We start from the raw sequence: 10,825 nt of genomic DNA, 5'->3' as shown, positions 1-10,825 counted from the left end.
CAATTTCTAATATGTGACCTTACTAGATTAAATGAACGTTCTACTACCATCCTTAAAATATTTTTGCTACGGGTGGAAATTTCAACCATAGGATACAGTCCAAGGTAGGGCTGCAAACGAGTCGAGCCGAGTCGAGTTTTGAGCTAATCGAGCCGAACCTTAGCTAAATTTTATCAAGCTCGAGCTCGAGCTCGACGAGCTGGCAATTTTCGAGCTCGAGCTCGACTCGAATCAAGTCGAGTCGAGCTCGAGCTCGAAAAAAATTAAAAAAAAATTTATTTTTAAAAAAAATAAATAAAATAATATTTTTTTTCTGAATAAATAATAAAATATTAAGGATATATCCGTAATTTCACTATGAAAATAAAAAATAAAAAATATATATATATATATAATATACGTAATTTTATTATTAAATAAAAATAAAAATAAAAAATATATATATATATTCAAGCTCGCGAGTCTAACGAGTTTAATATTCTGAGCTCGAGCTCGATTAATGTCGAGCTCGACTCGAGCCGCTCGCGAGCGGCTCGATTCGTTTGCAGCCCTAGTCCAAGGAGAGACTTAAATCGTCCTTGGTGGCCAAGGAGCCAACATCAGTGGTACTCAAAGCAGTCTGCAATAGGTCTTCTTCTTCTTCTTCCAACGAAGGTAGAGGAGGAAAAGTTGTGTAGAAAGGAAAAAGAAAAAGAAAATGCCTGTACCATTTTGGTTACTGTTCTCAAGTAATTGACTTGTCTGTGTGGCTTGTCTGTGGTTAACCACACGAACAATAGTTAATAGTCCAAATTTACCATAAGAGATCCAGTTGATTTGAGTGGTTCATTGAAAATTTGCATAGAACCGATCACTATTGGACCCTTATGGCCAATCATGGGATAAGTATAATAATATATCATCAAATGGGTTATGACAAATTTTCCCTCATACTTACCACAAGCAACAGGTTTTGCTTTGGCCGAGTTTAATACTACTTTAACTGTGTATACGATTTAGGCATAATCTTCCTTATTACAAGATTTAAGTACGATCCTGATCTGTCTTTTCCATTTATTTTATGCTTAATTGTCAACTTCGACTGCTGTCCTTGAGTACTAGCTGGCATCACATGCGCCAGCGTCTGATTCCGAATACTGGTTTGGTGGCTGTGAGTCCAATTCTAATACCAATCCAATGGCTATAAACCGCTTTACCATTCTCAAGAAGCTTCATGGGTATTGCAGATAAAGTGTTCATATTTTCGTGGTGGATGCTCCTAGCCCCTAGGTAGGATTTCCATGTGATCATATATTATATTATAGATAAGGGATAATATCATAAACCTGCCTTGAAATTTTTCTTAATATCACTTGACACCCCTAAAATTTTAGAAATATCACCTACCTTTTCTAATAATTATAAAAATACTATATTAACCTTCATTTGACACATAATTCACAGCATATCCAATAAATAGATTTAAAAATTTTTAAATAAAGAGAAACAATGATAGGGTGTGTTTCAGTGGGTTATTTCACTAATATTCCATAGTTATTTGGACTAAATATTGCACTATTTGATAGATTCTATTTAGGTTTTGTGCTTGGTGTTAATTGCAAAAATTGGTGAAAAAAATGTGCTGAAAATCAATTGCAAAAGACTCTCTAACAGTTAGGCACATACACGTTTAATTCCAACCTTCAAGTTCAAATTCTCGGAATTTATTGCACATGAGAGGCTTCCAAAAATGCATCAAGTAGTAGGCTACAAATTAGAAAACTAGTGAGCCACTCCCAAGAAAAAAGAAAGTTGAGGAAGTTGAGTTGTAATAGGGCTTTATTCTAAGAAGTTGATTGGTATTAGAATATCAATCAATTAGGAGTCAAAGTAGGGAAAAAATCGTCAGACAATTTGTTTCCATCTTTTGTGTGGCTAGAGAAGTGAGGGCATTGTACTTTTTCTTTGGCTTTTGACTTTTCTTCCTTCCTGGGCAAAACTGGGAGAAAAGCAACGAAAAGACCACAACTGTTGACATGTTCCATTTTTCTTTATCCTCTCTTTGACCGAATTGGAGAGACATCATGTGGCGGTCTCACTTCTCCCTAAGGCGAACCAGAGGGTTGGCGGGTCGCCTGCCTAACTTTCACCAGGACTCACGCAAGGAAACCAACTAAATCCTTTCCACGTATAACTCAAATCAAGACAAAACTCGTCACCCGAACAATCCACACCTTTGAACGACTACAATACTAGGAACACATTAACTTCAGAGATAACATTGCCATTGGACATCTGAACGTTCACTCTTAACTACACCCCCAACTAGTTTAACACATAATTACACTTATACATTACAAACTACAAAATGAAATTATAAAAGTCAAATACATCCATACAAGCCAACATTTAGGGTTTGCACTTTTCCAGTTTCAAGTGGCAACCCAAAACAAAAGATACATAGTCCGATTCAAAACAACATTTACGAAAAAAAAAAACTAAAGGTGGACTTCAAGTCTCTCGAATGCCAAAACCTGTTAAGGAAAACAAATATCGTGTGGTGAGTTAAAACTCAGTGGTGCCCCAAAACATGCAATCATATAACACAAATTGTAAATCATAACTTCAAACTTAAATTCAGCAAGTAGAAAAGCGTATAATAGCACAGAGTAGGATACAGGGCTCTCAAGAGCCATTTTCCACGCACTTGATCAAAATTAACCGCAGTTGACCCTCCGTCAACTCTCACTATCTAAAGTCCATGTAGATTCATTATTTTTTTTTCTTAACATGCTCCAACCAACTTACTCCCACCGGGCCCGTTCTTCTCACGAGAGAGTTTGGTATTACTCGAGTATACTTTTTTGTAAACTAGTCGAGGGATTCACCCAACGACGTCACATTATAAACTAGTCGAGAGATTCACCCAACGACGTCACAACACGCTTTTACCAAGTCAGGATAAGAGACCCTCCCACCCTAAGGTGTGGTACATTCCCCTGCCTGGTAGATTAGTTGACGAGTCCACGCTCCAGTCAACAATTACAAGATATTCGAGAAAACATTTCAAGCAAGTCACCACTCGAAAGGCTAGTGCGATAAAGTACACACTGCCACTTCGATGGTTCAGGAAAACCACTTTCCAATTATCACATAACAAGTCAAGAAAGCACTTTAACACTTTAGTCATAGAACAAGCACGGACACTCACAAAAAATGAAGCTCAAAAGTCAAGTTGGGAATCGAAATCCACGTCCTTGCTAAACCCTAGAAAACCAAGTTTTAAAAACTATAAGTTTTACTATACAAACTCTTGATTTAAATACAGAAGATTATCTGGTATAAAACTAATTTATTTTCTTGGAATAAATCAATAAATCTCTTAGAATTAAATCTGGTAAAGTAATAAAATATTTCATATGATTCCTTTAAAGCTACTTTTCTTTCTAGAGGTACAACTAAAACCAATTTAATTCAAACAAGTTTTCTTGCCGAACAAGTTTTCCATGCCTTTTATTTGAAATTATTCAAATCTAGTGTTTTTAACAATTTTCCTCTAAAACAACTAGCCAAGGATAATTTTAAAGACTAAAAGTTTGGAAGTTAATACAATTATTTCTTAAAAATACTAGAACTAGTTTAAGCAAAGAAAAGAATTAACTAGTTAGCAAGGTTTTAAAAATCCCGACATTTAAATTTTAGTTTTATCGTACTATACTCAATTTTTATAACTTAATATTAAAATAAAATATTTCAATAAATCTTGATCAAAACTACTCGAATTCAAAAGACCAAAACGGACTTCATGATTCCAACTCATTTGCACTTTGAATTCCAAATCACTAATACAGTAAAATCACAAACCAAACATCAATTTCACTAGGGTTTCATCAATCATTAGCCCTAGGTCTCAACAGATTCAATTCCAATCAAAATTAAACAAAGGAAGTCTAAGATATTAAACGATTCCAAACCACGATTCATGGACCTTCCAAGTACATTTCGGCCAAACCGCTCAAACAATTCACCAAAACTTTAACTCTTGCAAAAATTACTCAAATGGTTAAGAGCTTCATCAATCATAAGCTCTTGACGACAAAATCATTTCTTACAACAATCAACCAGACATTTAACTCAATATAGAAGATAAATCACGGCTAACATACACACAAATAACTCTAAAAGTTCAGATTTTCTTTTCTTGTTTCAATAATCAATAAAATTCCAGCAAATGTCAATTCAAGATGTCCATTAAATCTCCATCTTTTACTTGCTAGAAACACTAAACATAAAGCTTATGATCTGTCCAACCTAAACCAAAACAAATAACACACAATTCCAGAAAATATTTTCCAAGGTAAATGTATAAGTTATAAATGATCATTTATTATTCTTTTATTTAAACCTATTACAATCAAGTTTGACCTTAAAAATTACACTTTCAATTTCTATTCATCGTTTTACTTAAGATTACAGCCAATTATCATGGAATTTTCGAAATTAACATGAGAGTTTCAGCCTTCACTCTCTCGGCCAACAAAACAGATTTTCCAGCAAAGTTACTTCGAAATTTTCAACAAGGTTTCCATCCTTTGCTTGCTTTAAACACTAAACACTTAACATGCATTCTGTCCAACATGAAATGAATCAAATAACAGGTAATTCCAGCAAATTCTTCCACCAAGACGTCCCCATAAATCTGACATCAGCTAAGATATAATCTTCCAACAATTTGATAGTTTAAATGTGAAACTTTCTCCACAAATTCTTCATTTTTCCACTCCAGCTCAACATGCAGAGTGGAGTTATCATGCTACGGTGTACCTTGTGCAACAATATGAAATTTACAGCCAAAGATTCAAAGGGAAAGCTGGATAAAATTCTATTTCCTTCAGTCAGCCATGCTGAAAAATTTCAACAGCAATCCATCTTTAAAGCAAGGAATTCCTCCAATAATCTCTCCATTTCACACTTAAATCTAACATGCAAAAGGTGATTAGCAAGCTACAAGCAAATCTTAAACATCCCATACAAAAATCTTAGCTACAAATTCGAAGAAAACTAATCAAATGTTCAACCCCTTCTCTCGGCCGCAAATTTCAGATTTCATCTCTTTCTTTTTTTTTTTTCTTTTTCTCTAACCACGACTCACATCAGCTTCATGCATGATCAAAATAATTAACTATCTATCAGTTTTGATCCAAACCAAGTGCGGACAACCTAAAAAAATTATCATCCAACCAGAAATTCATTCGATCCTTCTCGATTAGCTTGCATGCAAGCAGATTTTGTGTTCCTACAACTTTCTTGCTTAATCAAAGCTATTTAACCTCATGCAAAGCTTGATCATCCAGTTTTTGGTTAGTTAAATACACATTTAAACTCAAATTATCACAAATTGGCCAACTCAAGCTGCAAATTTCCAGCTTACTCATTCGGCAACTCCAATTCCTTCACAATCAGATTTTCTTGTGACTTAATCTATCATCCAACCACACAACCACCACATGCATGCTTATAAACAACATCATCTACCCCTAAACAACTAGTCTAGGTCCAGAAATTACCTCAGCTTGGAGCTCAACTCACAGGCTAGCAACTGCAAATTTTTTCTTCTCGGACAGTCCAGAAATGCAGCCCGTCAGCTCTCCCTCTTCCTTGCTCAAGCTTGCGACTAGAATGGAGGAAGTTTGGCCTCAGACTCTTCACCAGCTCACGGAGGGAAGGAAGAATGAACAGCCAGTCTCACTTTTCTCTCTCGGTCGTGAACTCCAAAGAAACTGATCACTCACGGTTTGCGGCAGAAAAGAAAATGGAAGGTTGATGTTGTGGTGGATTGGAAGTGATATAAGAGAGTGTGGTAGTGGAGTGTATATAGTGAAGTGTTTTAAGTGGAGTTGAGACAGCATTAAGTAGGGGTGGGCAAAAAAATCCGAAAATCCGAAAACCCGATCGACCCGCTCCGACCCGCCCCGAAAATTAGGGTATCCGACCCTATTTTTATCAGCGGAGCAGATAGGGTCGGGTACCCATAAAATTCGGATACGGATACGGATCACAAAATCTAAAACCCGCGGGTACCCGACCCGAGGATATATTTTATAAATATTAAAAAATATAGGGGTAAATTTATAATATTTTAAAGTTATTAACCCTAAGTTCCTAACATATCCTCACTTCAGTCGACACTCCAGCCTTCAGTCTTCACTTCAGCGCCGCCGCAACTTCTTCACCTTCAGACTTCACTCTTCAGTCCTAGTTCTGGGCTTCTGGACCTTCAATTTCTCAAGTCCCAAACACTCAAGTTGTACAAGTGCAACGCCAACGCCGACTTAGTTGATCTGCAAATCCATAACAAAGAATTTTTGAATTGTACCATGTTGTTTAATACATCCGTATAGGTTTTGTTTCTGTAGTTTCGGCATGGAGTGCTAGAATTTTGGTAGAGGCATCATCAAGGAAGTGAATTTTGTGTTAATCTTCGAGGTAGCGTAGTGTAATTTTAGAGGTAAACTCTTTTCCAAAAATATTTCCTCATTGCGGCAGGAATTCTCAGCCTAATAGCTCTTAGCTTTTCTGGACCAACATGTCTTTGGAAGGCTGAGGTATACAGCGTTTTGTAGGTTTACAAGAATTGTGGTGTATGGAGACCTTCAGAAGAAGTACAGTAGCATAGCTTTGTCTGGATAAAGATTTTTCAGAAGTGCCCTGTTCCTTGGAGAGTTGTTTTTTCCTCCTGTGCTTGTAGTAATTCTTTTACGGTGGAAAGTAGTTGGTGCTTGTACCTTGTTAGTCTATGAAATAACATCTCAAGTCTGCACGTTCCCCCTCCTTTTTTTTTTTGGCTTTTCTTATGCTTCAATGAAATTGAAATTCCTTTTCAGTGTGCTAAGAAATCCTCGCGCATGTGTGTGTGTGTGTGTGTGTGTTCGGCTACTTCAGCAGAGGACTTCCATTAACCTCAATTCTGGCAACTAAGGTATTTGGTTTTGCCAGAAAGAAGACCGTAGTAGCAGCCATGTTCATCTTCTAAGATGAAATTGCAAATTTGTTTGTCTTTGCTATTGTCTTTGTCTTTGCATTCATAGAATTTGCATTCTTTAATAGGGGCGGGTACCCTATGACCCGCCCCTATTTTTCGGGTATCCGAAAATCGGGTACCCGAGGGCAAGCGGAGCGGATTAGGGTCAAAAAAGTAGTGACCCGACATATTAGGGTCGGGTCAGCCATTTGACGTTCGGGGCGGGTACCCGACCCGTGCCCACCCCTAGCATTAAGGATGGAAGGTGCTGGAATGAAGAGTGGAAAATGGACCCGGCAGAAATTGGAAGTGTTTGGAATTGAAGCTCATTCAAGATGGTTCCATGGCTGCATGGTGAATTTGAAATGGAGGAAGGTTAATTTGGTCTTTTAACATCTTGTTCAACCTTCCACTTAGGTCCCTCATTTGTAAACTAACTCCAAGATTTCACCCCAAATGAAATTTGATAGCCTACTAGCATACTAGTCTCGCAAAAATTAAATTATCGAGATTCAACGTCCTAAGTGTAATTATAAAGAGTTTTGGCTTAAAACGATTTCGTCTTAATTGTAGGTTCCCGTTAACACCTAACGTTATTAATACTTAAAATTAGCCATTGAAATTCAAGAAAATAATATTAAAGTAATAAAACACTCTACGTCAAGAAATATTAACTTAATTTGGCAAAAATTCAAATAATCCAATATTTTGCACAATTAACTTATTTGCAACTTTAAAATTATTATCACATACTTATTTAAGAACCAACAATAATAAAATTTATTAAAAGTCAAAGATGCAAATGCGACAGGTATATATATATATATATATATATTCTTTTTTCAAGGTTCTCACATATCAAATTCTCTTTTATGCTTTTGCTAGAGACAAGTAAAGAAACGATTTTTCTTGTTCTTTCTTTCTCGGTTGATCGATTTTGGGAGACAATAATGGACGGCTCTTCTCAATTGTTTTGCATGGCTTGTTCTCCATTAATGGAGAACTAACTTCTTATTTCTAGTCAAAAGAACAATTGAAAATTTGGTTCAGCAGTAACTGTGAGATCTAAATTATTTTAAATGTTTCCTTCATTTATTGGTATTTGTATGTTTTCCGCCTTTAATTGTTATAGCTATTGTGTATGATTGAATAGTTGCGCAATATTTAATTATTCACGTAATTTATTTGCTAATTGGGAGTAATTGAATCCATAATTGTTCGATTACTTCCGCCCCGGTAGCAACTTGTATAATTGGATTTATGTCAGAAAAATATACGATTTAATTTAAACAAACTCTCGTAGCGTGTTTGTTAGTTAGGGTTGAGTTTTTCTAATTTTTAATGCAATCTAGAAATTAAATTTTACGGTCGTACTTAGGGTTATTTCTTGGTTAGAGAAATAATTAATGGTCGTACCTTGACTATCGAAAAAGTAAGGAAAAGTTGGTTGTTTATCGCATGTATGACAACTATAACCAATCTATTAATAAATGTTAGAATTATATTTGAATCGATGATCAGTTGTATGAACCATTTCTGAAGTGTATCATTGGTTAGAGTTTCTCCAATTATTTTTCTCAATTAATTATTTTTTGCAACTAATTTATTTAGTTAGCGATTCTTTAGTATCTAATTCTCAAACCTCCCCGTTTGTATTGATTTAAAAAGAAACGAACTTTTTTCCAATCTCTGAGGAGACGATCCTGCTTGTGACTGTCTACTAGTTAGTAATTTCGTCAATTAGTCAATTTTGGTATATCGGATTAAGTACACTTTTCGGAATCAGGGTGAATCAAGTAACTCATTGCACATCTAAAATTCCTACTCCAATACCTGGAATTGATTATTGGCTACTTTTGGTGGTAGTTAGATTTTATTATTATTATTGTACAGGTTCGGTACCTGTCAATTTTTGGCGCCGTTGTCGAGGACTGGTGTTTGAATTATTTGTTTCTTTTTTAGTTTATTTTATTTTTGATATTTTTGCTAGTTTATGTGTCGTTTTTTTTCTTGCACAAGTGAATTGATATACGGCCCTGAGATTGAGAAGACAGTGCGTAAGCGAAAACAAGAGACCAAGAGATGCAAAGAGGGACAGTCATCTACTGTATATGATTTCGAAGAAGACAAAGTGAGTATGGCCAACAACCAAACATTAAGGGAGTTGACTGTAGAATTCATTTGCGAATCGTCCTCCAGAATTTCAACAACCATGGCAAGTAAAACCTCAACCTTCGTCTGCGGATTCAGGAGACTCTTTGGAAGACATTGTTAAGAACCTGACCATAAGTACTGCTCAATTTCAAAAGAAAACTAGAGCGGACATGAAAAATTTGGAGACTTAAATAAGTCACATGGCAACAGCAATTAATCGTCTAGAGTCTCACGTTTTTAGGAAATTGCCATCGCAACTCGAAACAAATTTCAAGAATGTAAGTATCATGATACTGAGAAGTGACAAGGAAGTGGAGGGGTCTAAATTAACGAATCCAAAAAGTAAAAGCGAGGAGGAAATACAAAAGGAGATTGAAGAAGAATGACATATTCGCGAAGGCCCTAAGATAACATTTAATCCTTTAATTCCTATTAAATCTAATTTACCTCCTTTTCTTTACAGGTTGGAAAAGACAAAGAAGACAGAGAAGAAAAAAGAAATCTTGGACGTGTTCCGCAAGGTGCAAGTAAACATCCCTCTATTGAGCGCGATCAAACAGATGCCAAAGTAAGCAAAGCTCTTGAAGGACTTGTGCGTTAACAAAAGGAAGCTGAGGAGAGATAAACGAGTTGTGGTAGGGGAGAACATATCGGCCGTATTGCAAAGGAAACTACCGTCGAAATGTGGAGATCCAAATATGTTTACTATTCCTTATAAGATTGGACATTCTAAAATTAAAAATGTCATGCTAGATTTAGGCGTTTCTATTAATGTGATGCGTAAATCAATTTATGATTTCCTAAATTTAGAATCTTTGAAAGAAACAGAAATAATAATTCAATTGGCTGATCGTACATTTGCTTATCCGGATGGGATAGTTAAGGATGTTTTAGTGCAAGTAGATGGATTAATTTTTCTTACTGATTTTTATGTGCTTTACATGGATGATAGAAGTGTTTCAAATCTATCACCCATTATATTAGAAAAGCCATTCTTGAATACTACTCAAATTAAAATTGATGTTAGTAAGGGTACTCTCACAATGAAATTTGATGGAGAAATAGTCCATTTTAATATTTTTGATACAATGAAACAACCTGTTAACTCTCATTTTGTATTTGCTATTCATACTACTAATCCCTCTGTGCAAGAATTTTTTGAGTTTGATTGTAGCTAGGGGCAAATTTAAAGTTGCTGCGAATAAGTATCATGAATGAAAGCAATTTATGTGTTGAAAATGAATAAAAAATTAAGGGAGATGGTTGCACTCAATGGCTATCTGAACCCCGGGGGAATACCACCGATTGCAAGGAAATTTGAATTACATTCAGATTGAGAAGTGATGTTTAAAGTCTAGCCAAAAACGTTAAAAAAAGGCGCTGTTTGGGAGATAACCCAAGACTCTTTGTTTTAGTTTTCTTATATTTCTAAAGTTTTTGTTAAGTGTTAGTTACATTTAGTGAGTTGTTATTTTTGTGGCAGGAAACTGACAGTTAGACGTGCCCACGCCAAGTGGTCACGCCTAAGGAAGAAAGTTTTAATTTGGCGGTCAGAAAACTCTCTAGTAGTTAGGCATACACACTCCAGATAGTTATGCTTAAAGAACTCAATTTCTAAAAATTGATTAGAAGACTCTTTAGTAGTTAAGCGTGCCCACGCCAGGTGATCAC

This window comes from Coffea arabica, chromosome 6c, assembly GCF_036785885.1.
Source record: "Coffea arabica cultivar ET-39 chromosome 6c, Coffea Arabica ET-39 HiFi, whole genome shotgun sequence".
NCBI classification, from domain to species: domain Eukaryota; kingdom Viridiplantae; phylum Streptophyta; class Magnoliopsida; order Gentianales; family Rubiaceae; genus Coffea; species Coffea arabica.
This window is presented reverse-complemented; position numbering follows the sequence as displayed.